Here is a 304-nt window from a genome sequence, read left to right on the forward strand (position 1 = left end):
AACGAACGATACAACAAAGTTCATTAAAAAAAATCCTCCGAGAAGAATAAGAAAAAGAAGAAGTCTTAAAAAATACTCCTTCGAAAAGAAAAAGAAAAAGAAGAGGATGAAATAATAATAATAAAATACCAAAGCAGACCGGAAGGGCGAAGGGAGAGCCATGAATGAACACGTCATGAATACGTCATGAGCGCAATCGATATGATGACGTCACGCATTGAACGCGTAACCGCGAAACAAAACAAATAAATCGAGTTTATCTTCTTTGCTTATTCCTTATTTTGTTTTTGTTTTGTTTTTACGT

The sequence above is a fragment of the Penaeus monodon genome, chromosome 34 (genome assembly GCF_015228065.2).
Source record: "Penaeus monodon isolate SGIC_2016 chromosome 34, NSTDA_Pmon_1, whole genome shotgun sequence".
In the NCBI taxonomy this organism is placed as follows: Eukaryota; Metazoa; Arthropoda; class Malacostraca; order Decapoda; family Penaeidae; genus Penaeus; species Penaeus monodon.